Below are 17,180 nucleotides of genomic sequence, written 5' to 3'. Positions count from 1 at the left end.
GGGTGTAATACGTATTACAAAGTACAAATTAAATAGCGAGTACAGAACGTCGTTCCTGCACGGCGGTGTTCTTGTTGGCTGGCAACCACGCGCCAGCGGTGGCACGGCGACCCACGCGGGGTCACGGGACATCCGGGTCCTCTTTCCCTCTGAGTCTGGGGCTGTAATTCATGCTGGCTCTCAGCATCGGTGCTGTATTTATTGCTCTCTGCCAAAACACCAAGGCTATGCAGCTGGTTTACTCTAAAATGAGTTGCCACAATGACAATCAGGAAAAGGGGTGCACTGGTTTCGCTCTTGAGTTGTTGACTTTTTCTTATTTATTCTTCTCTTTTTCAATATGTGCAAAATAGATTTTTGAATCTTGCATCTCAGTGGGAAGGAGGCACCCAGTTGTAGGTCTGCGGGGGGGGGGGGGGGCTGCTGATGGTTTAGTGGACTACTGCGTCCCCTGTAGGGGCCTGAGTTCGACCTCATGGTCACAGGTTCAACTGCCGGCGGGTCCACTCTGCCTATCATCCTTCTGAGGTCGATAAAATGAGTACCATTGCGTTGGGTAACAATAAACGTTTGTTATTCAGCGCCAACTTACCCTTTGTGGTGAACGTACACTTTCCAAATACTTATGTTATGCTGGGCTGCATGCAGTTGCCAAAGTAAAAGTCAGCTTTTTCGACAGAGATAACTAAACAGTTGAGTTTGTTTCTTGCCTCAATCAATTTTTGACGAAAAGGGAGCTGAAGCACATGAGATACTTTCATTGCAAAGATCACACAGTTTGTTCACGTGGGGGAAGCCATGATTAGAACTCAGGTCTTCTGGTTTAAAAATCGTAACCTTTACCATCAGGCTAATGATACACTTTTTAATAAACATTAGGCTAAAGATGTCTTCCTGATAATTATCTGGGAGCACATATGAGAGTAAACAACTGGTGTATACAAAAAGGTGAGGAACGTTGTGCAAATTCGCTTTTGCAAGCTTTGTGAAATTTCATCGGAACCAACTTTGCGTACTTCAGAAACTTGCAAAGTTCTGCTTCAAGGAAATTCACCTGCAATTTGCAAATGCAAGTGTATTTAGCAGTGATTATTCTTTGTAGGGACAATATGCCCTAAAATAAATAAGTTTGCCTATTTTTATTCATCAAACACCCCTTCTCAAATTTGTTTTGTTTTAATATTTAACAAGTGCGAAATGTTATCAAGGTGCAATTTTTCAAAGAACAAAATCTGAAAACATTCTATTAAAGGAATTTTTCAGTGGTCATATATGATGCCACCTTTGTGGACGTTTATGTAGGTAAGACATCATGTAGGGCCTGATTAGGAATTCTGGTGGTCCAAGGCCTGCCAGTCCCGCAAGGGCGTGGCGGTCTCCCGACCACCTGATTACGAGTTGGCAGTCGGATTGCCACAGCCCTGCAGCAGCCACCAGTGAACTGCAGCTCCCTGGCAGTGCTGCGGTGGTCAGGAGGACACAATATGCTGGCAGGAGTTTCCTCTCCACCAGGGTTTACATGAAGCTTCTCACTACATGTAAACCCTGGCGGAGAGGAAGCACAGGCCCCACTGGTGCCTCTGCGCTCTGTGGATGCACAGAGGGAGGCACAGAATGTGGCCCCCTTTGTGCATGCACACCATTTCCTGAACAGTCCATGCCGTGCAGGAACTGTTTTTGGTGTTCCCATTGCGGTGTCAACGCCAAAAAAAGCCCGCCAGACTTGAGAAACACTCATAATTTAGCAGGCGGTCAAACCACAGGTTTGGGAGTGCGGTGGCTGGCAGACCCGGCGCCAAAATCGGAATCTGCGTAGAGCTAAAACTCAAGAGTCCTGCTACTTATGCCTCAGTCAACCAGTGAACCCCTTGCCCTGTCAGAATTGATCTGGCCCAGTAAATTCTCCAAAACTGACCTGACCTGAACCACTTGGAGTTCTCGGATCTTACCCTAACCCAGCCTAACCATTTTTTGATTCTATTCACAAGTAACTGGTACTGCACAATAAAAAGGACAAGTTAGTCAGGGAAACATAAATCACCAACTTATAAAAATGTTTTAACCTCAAACACAAAGATCTTGCATTTACAGCTTATTTGTTCTTTATTATTGATGCCTGTTACTTCAAATTGGAGAAATCGTGACCGGTATAGGTCCTTCTGCATAAAAAATCAAGGTAAATTAATTATGGTCACACAATCATCAGAATATAACTTTTCCCGGATGCAGTTTGAGCACATAGTCGCAACATTAGCAACAAACCGGATCACTCATCTCCTGTGCCGACAGCTAATGTTTGATATCATCAGTAATTTTGACAATTAAGACAATAGTCTGCATCACTGGTGGTTGAGCTATAATTCCTATAATGAAATCTACCTTCAGTAATTTCACAAGTTTAGTTAATGCGACTTGTTCATGTGAGCATCCATATTTTACACCTTTAATGGACCCTACATTTTTGCTGGTTTTAATACTCTGTGCACTTCATCCCTGCTTACCAGTAGTAAAGTGCCTGTGCCCACCTTTAAACATGGTCTAATTGGCCTATTGCTAATTGGTATGTTAAACTTACTTATACATCCTTAGTATATGGCACAAGGAGTACCCGGGGCCTGGATGTTAAGTGCCATTAGTTGACTTCAGCACCTATTGTGCCATCCACTACAGTGGCAGTGCAAATAAAGCTTTATGCCTATCCTGTATAGACAATGTAAAAACTGCAGGTTGACCTATCAAAATACACCAATTTGACAGGTCTAATCCTCCCTTTTAAATAATAATAGGTCAACCTATATAGGCCTTGAAGCCGACAGGGCAAGGTGCATGATGTTTAAAAAGTAAGATAAGTAGAAATTTAGGGCCAGATGTATGAAGCTCAAATGGGTTCGCAAACGCCAAAATTCGGCGTTTGCGAACTCATTTGAGCAAAATGGTATGTATGTAGCAAATTTCAGTGCAAAATAAGGAATCGCAAATTTGTGATTTCTTATTTTGCGATTGCATTTAAGGAATCGCAAAATTTGCGATTCCTTAAATGCAATGTATGATGCAAAAAAAAATTGCTAATTGTCCCTAAGGAATCGCAAAATACCACCAACTTCAAACCTCCATCCCTTGGCCTCTTTCCCTGTGAACTGGAAAGATGCTGGAGTGAGGCCCCTCCTGAAGAAACCATCCGCCCATTCAGCAGAACCGAAGAACTACTGGCCCATCTCCCTGCTCCCCTTTCCAGCGAAGGTTCTTAAAAAGGCAATCAACCAGCAACTCACTAAAAAACCCGGGGACACAATAACCTCCTGTATCCCTCTCAATCTGGATTCCATGCCAGCCACAGCACAGAGAAAGCCCTGATCACCACCACCGATGACATCAGGGCCCTCCTGGACTGCAGCAAAACATCAGCCCTCGTCCTCCTGGACCTGTCAGCCACCTTCGACACCATCTCTCGCCACATCCTGGTCAAGAGACTCCACCATATTGGTATCCAGAGAGACGCCCTCAAATGGATTGCCTCATACTGGAAGAACGCAGAGAATCTGTATCCCATTGTTCACCTCGGAACCCAAGAAGATCATCTGCGACTTCCCACAAGGATCGTTCCTCAGACCTGTCCTCTTCAAAACGTCCCTGTGGCCAGCATCCTCAGATCGCATGGACTCAATATCATCTCCAATGCCGCAGACACCCAGCTTATCCTCTCACTGTCAGACGACCCCTCCACCACCAGAGCCAACTTTCATAGATGCATGATGAACATCACTGACTGGATGAAGGACAACTGTCTCAAGCTCAACACTGACAAGACAGAAGTCCTTATCTTCGAGAACAACACCTTGCCATGGAACGACGCATGGTGGCCTGCTGAATTCGGCCCACTCCTGCCTGACAGACCACAACCGCAACCTAAGCATCATCCTGAACAGCAAAGCTATCTATGAAGAAACAGTTAAACACAGTCTCATCTGCCTGCTTCCACACCCTACGCATGCTCTGCAAGAACTTCAGGTGGCTCCCAGTCAACACCAGAAGGACCATCAAGCAGGCCCTTATTACCAGGAGGCTGGAATACGGGAACCCACTCTATTTCGGAATTACCACATGTCTCTTGAAGAGACTACAGACAATACAGAATTCAGAGGCAAGACTCATCCTTGACCTCCCCAGATGGGCCCACATCACACCACACCTCAAGAAGCTAATCTATTTAATGATCTAGCAGAGATGCCTGTTCAAGATGTTGACCCACACATACAAAGTCCTGTACAACAAAGGACCAGCATACATCAACAGACGCATGACCTTCCATCAACCAACCAGACACCTAGGATCCTCCGCCCTCTTCCTCACAGACACCACCCGGATCCACCATGGCAACAGCAGAGGACGCTCCTTCTCACTCCTGGTGGCCAATGCTTGGAGCAACCTTCCCCTGCACCTCAGGACTGTTTCATCACTTTGGGAATTCAGGAAAGGACTCAAGACCTGGCTATTTGAAAGAACAGATCACCACATAGCATCTAGCAATTCCAACGTCTTGAGTCCCTCACAGGTGATTTGCCTCGCTTTTCAAATCCTTGATGGATTGATTGAGAAATATTCTTATATTTACAGAGACCGAGTACGAGCCTGGCAGCAGCATTCTGGATTACCTGCAATCTCTGTGTAAATTGACCTGGAAAGATTTGTAATGGTCTTTAAAATCCAATTCAATTGTGAAGTGAGTTTTTAATAAACATGAAGGAAAAGTAACTTTTATAAAGTTACCTTTTCCCTTACTTAAGTCCCTGGTGGCAAATTAACATTTACTTTCTCACTTCTACCAGCCAGTAATTAGCATTTGAGTAGGTATGAAAAAGGGGTTAAATATCTCCCAGAATGAAACAATAGGCTGACCTGTACAAGCAGAGTATGCAGGGTGAGAGCTGTGAGAATCCTTTTTGACTTTGCAGAGTCAAACCCTGTGTGAGTGCCAAAGCCTGCTTGATAGGTCTGCTTGGTTTACATATAACACTTTATAGTGTACTTGAAAGTCAGAGACCAGGATGCTGTAACTATACTTGGGTATCCATTGTCTGTTTGCTGAAGGATCTGCATTGTCCCACAATACTTCTGTCTGTAGATTTTTATATATAACACTGAGGGCAGCCTCATATAACACCTTGGGCCCGGTCAAACATTATTACTGACTATCATTGCCACTTCTGCTTCTTGGTGTTATTTCTACTTAAAATGTAAAAATTAATATCTCTCTTTGCCCTTATTGGATGTTTGTCATTTTGTTTATTACATCGTATTCTATTTTTCTAATTCCATTTGGGATCTTTATTGTTTTGCATTTTGACTTTATTGCTGTCTTGGTACTGCAAAAGTACTTTACCCATTGTCATGCGTTAAGCCTGTGTGTTCAGTGCCACAGCTACTAGGGTGTTGAGTTCAGGTTAATTTAGTAACTATGAGGGTTCACCCTGACAAGGATTATGATTATTCCTTGAGGTGGGTAATCACCCACTGCAAATAATAATCAAGTTTCTTACAATTAGATTTTTTGTTTAAATTTAAAACCGTGCAAAATGCAAAGCATCAGTATCAATTTTTCTGCCTTGATGTGCATGCAATAACAAGAGCAGAAAGTTCAGCTCCCCAGAGCCTCCTAAATTTCATTATCATAAGCTGAAAAAAATCTCATGTGATATGTCTTGTCACCATTATTAATGAAATTGGGGTCCCGGACTATCTCTGAAACGTTAGGGTGTTGAAGCCAGAGCTTACATTTTTAAAGATCTTTTAGCAGAAAGAGTTCTCAGGTTGCCCACATAACTCCTGAAGGGCTTTACTTTATTTAAGTGTGTTTTTAGAAATAATACATTGACTGTTCAATCATTCTATAATGTCCCACACCCATATTTAAAAATAGGGAGATACAAGTAGTTGCAGTGTCTGGTGTAATCGTGCTGTTTTTATCAGATTTCTTCTGCTGCTTTACTTACTTAAAGAAATGTAAGAAAAAGATCATTCAGAAATCAGAGACATTTTCACAGGCCATATTCAATCCTTGTGAACACGTCATGTATAGATGTTCTCAGCGTATACAATGAACAAAGTCAACCAATTCGACTTTTTTTCCAAAAAGCCACTGAATTTGTATGAGAATACTAAAAAAAGTCAGAAGACTAGAGTAATGATTGTCGTAATTAACCATGACACTGAGGATATTGGGAATGAGTGTACATTTTTTGTAAAATCAAGCTTTAGCATTTGAAAACATTCTCTCCTTGGCTTACAGTGTTGGTAAATGTTCTCTAGTACCTTGTGTAGCTGATATCCTGACTGCTCGTAGAACATAACAGAATCAATTTTCTTCCCATCTATGAACAAATGTGTATCAATTTATTTCATCCCAAAGTGGATTTTGCCAATTTTTCATTCATTATGTTGGGTAAAGCTATCTACCATTCACAGTGCGCTGTAGTCCAATCGTAGTTTGGTGAAGCAAAACGATATTATGTGCATATGTCAGGTAAGTTATGTGTCTGCCTGCTAGCTGTGGTGGCAATAAGTGAATATCTGCCAATACGGAATTGAGATTCACCATCAAGAGGTTAAGAGTACTGGGGTAAACATGACCCCTAATTGAAGTCATTTAGGGACAGACGTTTCTTGTCTCCAGATGAATTCTGCCTCACAGATCGAAATTATATTTAGGATCTTTATTAGTACTTAATTGATCCCCCACTTTTGTTGTCTGGCCTTTAAAATGTCTTGGTCTACTCTACTGAATGCAGTAGAGTGGGTTGACAAACACATGCTGAGCACCAAATGTTGATATCTTTCTCTTCCTTATGCACCATTAATCGGTATGCCCAGACGTGGGTCCTGTGTTCAATGTGCCACTGGAACCAAGCTGCACCCAACTGACGAGCCCTAGTCCGGGAGAAAATGGTCCTGGGTTGCTTTCAGTTCAGGGAGGACCTGTCCTGGCTGTTCAGGCTGGACTGTTCCTATTGGAGCAGGGTCAAGACAGATTTGCATATGGCTGAGTCCAAACTGAGGTGGAATGGTGGGGAAATGATGGGTTTGAATGCTACCTGAGTAATTGCCAGTGGCTAGGTTTATGGAAAGCATTCCTCCCATCACTTTTTGCGTGTTGGACGTTAAATTGGCATGGTGTGGTATTCATTACAAAATGTTCCAAAAGATTCAAGACAGGCCTCCTGTAATTCTCTCCAAATACATACAACTTTGCATGATTGTTACACTATCATAACTCACTTCAAGTCCAGTTTAATGTCCGCATCTCGTTAAAGTGCACTTCAAGCGACCAGCACTCAAATTAGCCAGACATTCAGCACAAGTCAAGAGCTTGCTGACACACAGTGACCTCCCGTGTGCCACAGCTTCCAAGATCCAACATGTCCTCCAGCATGCAAACAATTTTCCAAGCAGACCTAGTTCATACACCAGAGATTCTGCAATTCATAGAACAAGTCTTTTCCAACAGAAGAATTCAAGTGCAGTATCTAGGTAACTTCTCAGATACTTCTCAAAAATTTACTGCACATGGATGGGGGCAATCAGCAAGGTAATCTTGGTCAAAATGTTGGACAGTGAACATGTAGCATGCAGGGTCTTGTAAACACAAATACTCTTTCTTATTGGATCAGGAAAACTAATCAACATCAACATAATTTTCCACCAAAAACACACCCTATCAGAATGACACCATCAGGATTTTCCTTCTAGCTTCCCAAATCTCAGAAAGACATCTGTAAAGAATTGAATTTGATGGACTATTTCTCACTTTTCCTGTCTTGGTTTGTGTCTACTGATGGAATTTCGCACCATATGGACTAGGTAATTTGCGTCCTTACCACTCCAAACAAGTAATTCCTCCTGACATATATTTAAAAAAATAACAATATTTAGAACACAAAAATGAATACAAAAATCATGCCGGTCATTGCCAACAGGTCTGAGAAAAATATTTACCATAATTTAATATGTTCAGAATAATTTACTGACAGACAACTTCTTTGGCAAGCTAGACAACAGAGATAGATTATTTAAATAAAAAAAACAATTCAGCTGTATAATCCCGAAACTTCAACATGCCGGAAGCACATATAGAGTGAATCTACAATAGTGATTCATAAAAAATACAATTGCCTGTGCTAGGCGCATGGCCTGGCTCACGGCGTGCTAGTCCCACAGAAGAGTTGCACTGGAGGTGCACTGGCATGTCATTTGAAACAGAGAATGTGGGGACCAAGTCTCTATGACAAGGGCAATCCATCACAAATCCAGAGTCTCCAAAAACTGGATATATTTAGTGGTATTGGTGGTGGTGATATTTGGTTGTGGTGGTGGTATTGGTGGTGGTGGTATTGGTTATGGTATTGGTGGTATTGGTATTGATGGTGGTATTGGTGGTGGGGGTATTGGTGGTGGTAGTATTGGTGGTGGTACTGGTGGTATTGGAGGTGGTATTCGTGGTTGTGGTGGTATTAGTGGTAGTGGTATTGCTGGTATTGGTGGTGGTGGTATTGGTATCGGCGGTGATATTGGTATTGGTGGCGGTGGTATTGGTGTTGGTATTAGTGGTATTGGTGGTGGGGATATTGGTGGTGGTGACATTGGTATTGGTGGTACTGGTGGTATTGGTGGTTGTGGTGGTATTAGTGGTAGTATTGTTGGTATTGGTGGTGGTGGTATTGGTATTGGCGGTGATATTGGTATTGGTGGTGGTGATGGTATTGGTGGTGGTGGTAATGGTATTGGTGGTGGTGGTATTGGTGGAGGTGGTGGTGGTATTGGTGGAGGTGGTTGGTGTATTGGTATTGGTGGTGGTGGTATTGGTGGTGGTGGGAGTGTTGTTAATAAAACAGGCCTTTAAAAACAACCCTGTCAGGTGGCTTTATTTCAGATGACATGTAACACAGATGTGCTGTTGTCTGCTTCAGCCCATTATCACACAATTGTGTGCTATCTTGAATTCACATGACTTAATTCGCTAATCATTTCTAAATCAATTTTACTGGGGAGAGGAGATGAGGGCTGCAACAGACACGCGATTATGCTGGGTTAAAGTGATTGAAAGCGGTCGTCCATGTTACAGGTGTGGCCATGCTGCTTAAAAAACACACAAGCGGTTTCAGCTGAAGCAACGCATGTACGGCCTGCAGTAAGAGAAACTCAATAAAGTAAATAGTGATTACAGACTAAATAACAGGTCCCCTGTAAGAATCGAAGTAAAGGGGTCAGTAGCCATGGGAGGTGACAAATAAAGACAAGGCCGTACTAAAGAGGAACTAACAAGCCTATTAACGAATCCGAAGGCAGCATTTACGAAAGACAATGACACAAGGCAATGAAAAATATGGGCGGAAAATGGGCGCTGGCTTCTCTCTCATACTCTACTACAGAAATCTCGCAGAGCAATCTCGCAGAGCAAGCACAGGAATGCTTAAAAGTGAAGTGAGTGGCTTGGTAGCATTTTGCAGCTGTTGGACCCTCTGGCAAAAGTGTTCAAAGCAACATAGAGCTGGATGGGTAGAGAGTATTGTAGCTCTATGGGTCAAGTAGTCCTAGTTAGCAAGGTAAGGTCTTGAGTGGGGTGGTGGATTTTTGGGAGAAGTCACTGTGTGTGTGCGAGGTGTAGGGCAGTTGGACCAGCTAGTCAACAGGCTGCAGGTTGTTCAAAATGCGAAGGCCAGAATGATACTAAAAATTGCCAAGCAAGAGTCAGTGAAAGATTCATTGAGCAAATTATACTGGCTCCCTATTCAATCTAGGATCAAGTTGAAAACACTTTGCCTAGCCCACAAGGCTCTGCATGGCAGGGCTGCAGTCCTTTTACAAGCTCTCATCTCTCCATATACACCCAACAGGTCCCTCAGGTCCTCGTGCAATTTCCTAATGATTTCCTAATGAGCACAACAAAGATAAAGAGAGTCAGATGGGGAGGTAAATCCTTCACTCATCTGGTACCTCTGGGGCAGACATCTTTTCTCGACCCTTAAATTATGGCCCTTATGCACATACAAGTGGAAGTATGTCTCACTTAAACAGAAGGGCTGAAGCAGACAACAGCACATCTGTGTTACATGTCATCTGAAATAAAGCCACCTGACAGGGTTGTTTTTAAAGGCCTGTTTTATTAGCAACACCCCCACCACCACCAATACCACTAAAAGTGAGCTGTACTACTAGCTGTGTGTGTATAAGGGCCGCAATGTAAGGGAAGACCAAAGTTTGCACCCCAGAAGGTTTAAGTCAGCCATACTGGTATTTGTGTGTGCATAAGAGCTGGAGCTTAAGGACAAGCAATGTCGGTATCCCAGAAGGTTCAAGTGAACTGCACTGCTACTTGTGTGTACATAAATGCCAGCATTTGTAGAGCGCACAGCTACCTCCAACGGAAGTGTCCCGGTGCTGTCCGTATACCGCTTAGGAACCCTTCCTGGCTTTTCCCTGTGAAATGTCCACTCCTGGGTACCCCCAAGGTGAAGCCAGGCATCCCAGCGCTGTTGGGGCCGTTGTCTACATAAGTGTTATGGAAACAGGGGTTGACCCAATTCTAGTCAAAGGACCTGGGTATCAAGCGTTATGGTCAACAGTTGGTCCTAGACACTAATTCACCATACAAATAAATTTGAAATTAGTCCGCTATAAATAGTCTCATTAGGTCACCTTTTGATTAAATCACTATAATCAACATAGAACAATGCATGAAATATATACCAACCCCAACATTTATCAATTGGTATAAGAGAACCACACCTGAAACCAATAAGTCTACATGAAGTCAATGAGACTTTCTTGTTTAATATACAATTTCACAATCACAATTTATAAAATACAGTTATATACAAAAGGTTTCAATATCAATATCATGCACAGAAAAGAGTGAGAATAAGTGCTCATGTGATTGATCAAAGGGATCAATAAAGAAGAGTGAGAAATGATTTATATACAAGAATGGTGAGCCTGCCCTGACTCAACGGCTTGCAAAAAAATTTAACTCTTTTTCGCTGGCGTATGAATGAAAAAGTCCTCCCATATTTCTTATTTTGCACCAATTGGCAAAGAAAAAAGGGGGGGGGCGGGGGGAAGGGGTAAATTGCAGGTGCAGGCTCCAAGGGAATTATGTCGACGTTTCGACCCAGAACGAAATTGGCGGGTAATTGGATTCCTCAAATAAGGGTCTTCATCAGGACGGGGTGGGGAAGGAACGAAGGGTTTCTCAATGTGCACGACAATAATTTGACCAAAAGGTAGGTGGGTATCCTTATATGGTGTGCCACCCGTGCGTTGTTAGTCCGCACTCAAAAGATTTCTCTCAGCTGATTCTATCACCATGAGTCATCTCATATTCAACTTCATTGGTTTTATTTTTTGCTTGAGCATTGCTCAACGAGGCAGTACGGAGACTTCGACTGCGCGTGGAGCAGACAAGAATTGTTTTCTTGGAGTCGGATAATCGACTTAAGCAAAAAATAAAACCAATTAAGTTGAATATGAGATGACTCATGGTGATAGAATCAGCTGAGAGAAATCTTTTGAGTGCGGACTAACAACGCACGGGTGGCACACCATATAAGGATACCCACCTACCTTTTGGTCAAATTATTGTCGTGCACATTGAGAAACCCTTCGTTCCTTCCCCACCCCGTCCTGATGAAGACCCTTATTTGAGGAATCCAATTACCCGCCAATTTCGTTCTGGGTCGAAACGTCGACATAATTCCCTTGGAGCCTGCACCTGCAATTTACCCCTTCCCCCCGCCCCCCCCCCTTTTTTCTTTGCCAATTGGTGCAAAATAAGAAATATGGGAGGACTTTTTCATTCATACGCCAGCGAAAAAGAGTTACATTTTTTTGCAAGCCGTTGAGTCAGGGCAGGCTCACCATTCTTGTATATAAATCATTTCTCACTCTTCTTTATTGATCCCTTTGCTCAATCACATGAGCACTTATTCTCACTCTTTTCTGTGCACGATATTGATATTGAAACCTTTTGTATATAACTGTATTTTATAAATTGTGATTGTGAAATTGTATATTAAACAAGAAAGTCTCATTGACTTCATGTAGACTTATTGGTTTCAGGTGTGGTTCTCTTATACCAATTGATAAATGTTGGGGTTGGTATATATTTCATGCATTGTTCTATGTTGATTATAGTGATTTAATCAAAAGGTGACCTAATGAGGCTATTTATAGCGGACTAATTTCAAATTTATTTGTATGGTGAATTAGTGTCTAGGACCAACTGTTGTCTACATAAGGGCAGGAGCTTAAGGGACGAGAAAAGTCTGTACCCCAGAAGTGAACCTCACTGCTACTTCTTTGTGTATAGGGGCAGGAGCTTAAGGGACGAGAAAAGTCTGAACCTCAGAAGTGTACCATACTGCTACTTCTGAAAGCATAAGGACAGGAGCTTAAGGGATAAACAAAGTCTGAAGCCCAGAAGTGAACCATACTGCTACTTCAGTTAGATGAATGAATGAAATGAAAAAAGAATTTCTAAAGCACAACAATTACCCGCAGGTATCTCGGTGCCGAGTCCTAATGCAAAACCAGAACTATTATGGAAGGTACTGGGACTGTTTGCTAAAAAGCCACGTTTTTAGATTTGTCCTGAATTCCAATAGATTTTCCTAGAGTTTTAGTTCTGTCAGGAGTGAGTTCCACAACCTGGATGTACATGAAACAAATCCCTTCCCACTGTGTGCATAAGGACAGGAGCTTAAGGGATGAACAAAGTCTGAACCCTGAAAAGTTGAAGTGAGCTGTACTGCTACTTATGTATATGTATAAAGGGAGGACTGTAAGGGTGAGCAAAGTCTCTACCCAAAACAGTTTAAGTATACCATACTGCTACTTGTGTGTGCATAAAGGTAGGGCCGTAAGGGGTAAGCAAAGTCTATACCTCAGAAGGTATAAGTGAGCTATACTGCTGCCTGGGTGTGCATAAGCATTGAACGTCAGGGATGAACAAAGTCTCTACCGAAAATGGTTTAAGTATACCATACTGCTAACTGTGTGTGCATAAGGGTAGGGTCGTAAGTGGTAAGCAAAATCTATACCCCAGAAGGTATAAGTGAGCAGTTTTGCTACCTGCGTGTGCATAAGCATGGGACATCAGGGATGAGCTAAGTCTCTACCTCAGAAGGTTTAAGCAAGCTATACTACTACTTGTGTGTGCATAATGGCCACTGCTTAAGGGGCAAGTAAAATCTCTACCCCAGGGGGTTTAAGTGTGCCATGCTGCTACTTGTGTGTGCATAAAGGCAGGACCATAAGGACTAGCCAAGTTTTTACGCTAGAAGGTTTAAGTGAGTCATACCCCTACTTGTGAGGGCATAAGGACTGGACCTTAAGGGACGAGCAAAGTCTCTACCCCTGAAGGTTTAAGTATGCCATGCTGCTACTTGGGTGTGCATAACAGCCAGAACTTAAGGGACAAGCAAAGCATGTACCCTAGAAGATTTAAGTATGCTATGCTGCTATTTGTGTGTGCATAAAGACAGGACTGCAAAGGATAAACAGTGTGCACCCCAGAATAAGTATGCCATGCTGCTACTAGTGTGTGCATAAAGACAGGACCATAAAGGAGGAACAGTTTGTACCTCAGAAGGTTTAGGTATGCCATGCTGCTACTAGTGTGTGCATAAAAACAGGTCCATAAAGGAGAAACAGTCTGTACCCTTCAAGGTTTAGGTATGCCATGCTGCTACTTGGGTGTGCATAAAGACAGGACCGTAAAGAATAAACAGTCTGTACCCCAGACGGTTTAAGTGAGCCATACTAGGTGAATATCGTCTGACACTAAGGCTTGTGACTGTTCCTTGCTTTTGTGTGCCATTATGAAGATGTAACGTGCTGCTCCTGAATTAACTAACTCCAATTTGCCAACAGCATTTATTTCAATGATTTTTCAAGCCTTTGTGTTAATCCTGCAGCATTGTGCATAAATTCTAAGAGCAATCACATTTGGAGAGAAATACAGTAATTGAAACCAGAATAGAATGGAAAAGCTCAAATTCTAATTTTTAAATGATTAGCTTTTTTGACCAGGCGGAATCAAGCATGAATTTCTGCTCCAATTTGCTTGTCGGCTACCTATAATGCAAGTGTAATTGCCAGAAGCAAATGGAATGAATAAATAAGCTGGTTCAGCTGATTCTTTTTGTTTCCATTTAAAATGAGGTATCCAGAGTATTGCTTCTGCTTTTATATTTGTATGCTAAACCAGGACCAGGCCAGGCAGGGGGGACCTGGCTAGGAAGATATCCTGGTGACAGACCTCCCATGTGTTCCCAAATATTGGAGTGGGGAGTTGGTCATCTTACACTTTGGGTGAATAGCTGTGGAAAACTACCCGACACATTTTACAGAGTCCCCTTAAAAATTTGAGAAGGCAATCTTTTCTCTGCTTCTACCTTTTTTTATGTCACAAGGCTTTTTGCCTGCTGCTATTATGCTCCACTACATTCTTATTAAGACTGACAACAACTAGAGCTTTTCTCTTCACCAAGAAAAAACACCTACGGATAAGGGCTTTGGGTCAGCCTCTTTCACCCACTGAATGAAGAAAGGGTCATTGATATTTTGAGTCAGCACAGATAAGTTCTTTGGTTTATCATGAGTTTATTGGCTACTAGGAACAGTATTATGCATTGTCCCCCTAGTGCACCACGTGGCATGTGTGCCCACGGTGTACAACCCCGGGTCACAATGGTATTACAGAAGGAGACTCAGACACTTGTGCGTCCCCTTCTGTAGTACTGATAGCAAGTAATCCTGGGCTCACTGACTCTAACACTGTGTGAGGAGAATGATGCACAAAATACTAGAGACAACGTTTGCATCATCTTCCTCAGGCAGCCTAGGAGTCAGTGACCCCAGGCATTTCTTGCTCTGTGCCCTGAGACAATGTAGATTTTTCACAGCCTGGTGGGCAGAAAATCTGGATTTTATTAAAGACACGGAGGCTAAGATTATGAAAATCGCCTTTTATTGCCCGCTCAGAGCACGACAACAGAAAGAATTTTACACTTTGAAACAATCCAGTAAAATATATAGTCCAGCAACATGCAGCCATTTTCCTTCTTTCAGCACTTTGAACAAGACACATCCAAACACAGAACTAAACTTCAAAGGTGAATGCTCCTCAAAGGTTATTCCACAAAATATCATCCAAATGTTTCTTAATCTGAAAGAAAATAAAAGTAACATGCATTTACTCCATCAGGGTGGGTATTTATGTGGCGGGATAATCTTAGCCTTCATGTCTTTAAGTAAATAGTCAGCAACATGCAGCCATCTTCCTTCTTTTTTTGCTGCTGCTCACAAGATAAGTACACCCTGCTTATTTCCTGTAGTAATAAGGGAGATTTAACTTTATGGATGTGTTTGAGTGAGTGCTGCTGTTGGAGGGTCATGTATAGACTTGTTAATTGCTTTGCGCCACTACCCCTTTCATATTTGTTCACCTTAGTGACTGTTTCTTTATTGCTAATTTCTTTACCTTTTCCTCTCACTAATATATTCCCCTTGAATCCTTTGTATTTGAGGTTTGCGCTTACACTGTAGGCCTGCTTGATGCCCCCTCTTACAAACTTATCCAAGTTTTTTGAAGGAGAGAGCGGTTAATCAGAGTCTAGATGGAGCTTTGAACAATGCGGCTGGAGTGGGCTGCGCTTGTTCCTTTGTGTGCCTCCCGCTCCTGCCTTGGCAGCTTGCAGGCTGCAAAAGACACCAGCTCCTTCCTAAGAAGTTTCATGTCCCATGCAGGGCCTCAGTGCAATACGCAATTCGACATGCGACCGCACCGACCATCCCAACATCGTTTCGCTCTCTCCAGTGTGGTGCCCTTCTCAGCAGGCATCTGCACCATCTTTGGCAAGTTTTTCCTCTTCTTTTTCTTCGGTAACGCGCTCCTGCCTTTGCTACCGCACCCATTGAGGATTGTACTTACTGGTCAGGAAGACTATGAAGGAAAGCACTCTAGTGGCTGAAAACGAACCAGGTATGCATGTTGGACGCCATTTTAAATATATGGGAAAAGGATAATGCCACACAATAGGAGCGGTCATTTCTAAACACTGGGCACAATCTAATAATGGTCATATAGACCATTGGCAGCTGTAGTCCCCTCATACACCTCAATTGTTTTTTTCTGGAAATGCCCCTTCAATTACCTTTTATCATTTGGTTAATTAGGCTGCCTTCATTTAACCCTTCCTTTACTGTCTTAGCTATTTTAGCCCTATATAATATAATAAATATCCTAGTGTGACAAAATGTCTGAGGAACAGCTAGATGATGGAATTGGAGGGCATGGTAAATAGAGCAATTGGAAAATTGATGGGGCCACTAGAGGAGACCATCAATAGGAAGTTAGAGGCATTCTCCAGGAAAGAGTCAAGTCAAGTCAAAAACCACTTTATTCGATTTAGTTAAAAATCATAAAAGCATACTACAGCAAATAAACAGATCGAATACATGTTAAAATTTACATACAGTACAATATATAAAAACAGTAAAAAGGTTCAGGTTAAAAGAAGTCAACATGTGCAAAAAAGCAAAAAGTACCACATTCCTCATAGTCCCCATAATATGACTCATAGTTTCATCTAAAAAGGGGTCAAGTTGTAAAGAAGGTCATCATGTGCAAAAAAGCGAAATATACCACGTTCGTCAAAGTTACCAAAGGATAAATCACAATTTCCTCTTCCTGATTCGTACAGCAGCAACAAGGTAATTTGCTACGCTGAACATCACCAAGGGCGTATCTAGCATTTGCAAGTACAGTAAAGCTGGTTTCGCTTGCATAAAAGCTTTCTCTTTCAACAGAGGTATCAAATACTTCTGCCTTGGGACATTATAGAGGGGGCAGAACAGCATATGGTGCATATTATCTTGAATAGAAAAATTGTCACATTTACATACAGGTGCATCCTCCGGCTTAAACCAGCCCTGTCTATCACAGAGTACCAAGTAAATCTGGTTAAAACGAAACTTGACTAGGAGCCACCTGTGAAACGGAATGTTAACTAGGGTAAGATATGGTTGAATTGCCGGACAAATAATTGTCATATAATGTGCTCTAACCGTAGGTTTTATTAACTGGAGTTGCTCTCGCTCCAGGATCTTAAGCTTGTAAAAGTTTTCCT

The sequence above is a fragment of the Lissotriton helveticus genome, chromosome 9, assembly GCF_964261635.1.
Source record: "Lissotriton helveticus chromosome 9, aLisHel1.1, whole genome shotgun sequence".
In the NCBI taxonomy this organism is placed as follows: domain Eukaryota; kingdom Metazoa; phylum Chordata; class Amphibia; order Caudata; family Salamandridae; genus Lissotriton; species Lissotriton helveticus.
The sequence above is the reverse complement of the archived record's forward strand: the minus strand, read 5'-3'. Positions refer to the sequence as shown.